Genomic DNA, 1901 nt, shown 5'->3' with positions numbered 1-1901 from the left:
AGAGAACCATGTGTCTCTCTAGAGCTTGCTGATCATGCAGTAGTGTTTTCTGGTGGTGAAAAATTCTACTTTTACATGTTAAACTCCAAACCATCCATACTGCACAGCAGGCTGTATGCAGTGCATGTCTTACTCATTAGTTGCAACTGAGCTTAAGAGAAGAGGATACGGCTTCAGTATGCTTAGCAATAAGTTTATTAGCAGAAGATTTATTCCAAGAATCAATACAATTGGGCGTGTCTGACTAACCCTTATCTATAGAAACCAGAAATGACAATGTTTCTCGGCAGTATCTCGAGAGGCATCCTCCCCTGGGAGAGAAAAGACACATGTTTTGATTAATACATTTAGTTAATTGGCATGCCCTGGGATCCAGCCTTGTGTTGCTGATAGAAATAATGATGAGTTTCTTTGTTCTGTGAAAACATAAGATCTTGTAGCTTTGAAGCCAAACTGCATTATGTATAATAAGCCATGGACTGCAGAATCATGTTTAGGCCACATCATCTTATTTCCTTGGTTCATAGATTTTAAAAATACAATGAAATTAATATGTACTGCCATATTGTTTATGCTGAGGATATAAAATGCATGTAGAAATAGAATCTGACAAGAAAGAACATTTGGGTTTGAAACACAGTTTCAGGGAATCCATGTATGATATGTGGAGGTAAGTGGAAAGTTTGTTTTTAAATGAAAAGTAAGATTAACTTTTTTTAAAGACTTTGAAATTGATTTCAAATGGAAAAGGCTTTGTCAGAATCTTCAATACTTTGTAAGGAGCATTTGCTCTACAAATATATGCATACTTGTTTTTATTCAAAGAAGGGCCCTGTTGATATGAACTTTGGATGTGAAAATTGAACAGTTGAGGTCAAGATACAAAGTGCAGTATGGAAGATAATTGTTTTTGGATTGCATATTTAAAGAAAACCATTGAAAATATATAATCTGTTTACGTGGGTCATTGTCAAATCCTTGGCACACTTATTTAGTATGAAATCATCAAAATTTACTTACCTTATGTGCAAATATATATATATATCAATGGTAATATTACTTGACCCGAGACTAGATATTGAACTAAAAGAATGCTGCTATAAGTTGGACATGAGGCAAAAACCATGGCAAGGGCACAAGGCATTATCCCAATTGCAGAGAAAACGGTAATCGAAGATCGTGTACAAACGAATGAGGAAATTTGTAAGAAGTCCCCACTGGGGTGACACCTGTGACATGGCTAATGGTAGGTCCTAACCCCACTTGAATGCAGCTCAATAGAAGATGGATCAGGCATATTACTCCCTACAGTTTGTCATCCTTCATGCCACAACCCATTATTTCTTGTCACCATTGCCGCTAGTCATCTCTGGGAGTGCCCCTACTTGTCAATGCTGTCACCTCAACTTTCTCAAAACAGGAAAAGACATTAAAACTCCAGCATCTGACTGGCCCCATGGCTTCTTGGTTTCTCCCATGAGATCCCTAACTTGTGTTTCATTCACTAAGTCCTCCCAAGATGGTTGTACTGTGTGCTATTGGCTAAGTGCCAGGCTGACTTAGAGTACCTCGGAGTCCATTCATCTCCATCTTAGACATGTGAAGACAAGTACTTCCATGACCCAAATAGAACAGACAATATCCAGTACACCAAAGTGTTGGTAATGTCTGCATATATCTTCCAAATAGCTGAAATGGCTTTACTTTGTTGGTTGGGTTGGTTCATTGATATTACAGATATCAGCACATTTACATGGAAGGAAACAAAGTATTAAGTGTACATGTAACAGTTTTAACTCATACCTCTTATGAAGGCATTGCACAAAATTCTCTGTAAAGTCTATAATGTTTTAAGACATTCCTTTTTATTTCGGAAAAGAAATGTCAGTAAAAACTGTCCA

The 1901-nt window shown here is 37.1% G+C and overlaps 1 protein-coding gene across 1 annotated transcript in view; it reads left to right on the top strand.

Annotated features, from left to right (window-relative positions):
* Positions 1–1901, top strand: part of LOC118425082 (dihydrolipoyllysine-residue succinyltransferase component of 2-oxoglutarate dehydrogenase complex, mitochondrial-like) — a gene marked incomplete in the record, with an annotated part of 61083 nt that overhangs the window by 8371 nt on the left and 50811 nt on the right.

This window comes from Branchiostoma floridae, chromosome 1 (assembly GCF_000003815.2).
Source record: "Branchiostoma floridae strain S238N-H82 chromosome 1, Bfl_VNyyK, whole genome shotgun sequence".
Lineage (NCBI taxonomy): Eukaryota > Metazoa > Chordata > Leptocardii > Amphioxiformes > Branchiostomatidae > Branchiostoma > Branchiostoma floridae.
The sequence above is the reverse complement of the archived record's forward strand: the minus strand, read 5'-3'. Positions and strand labels throughout refer to the sequence as shown.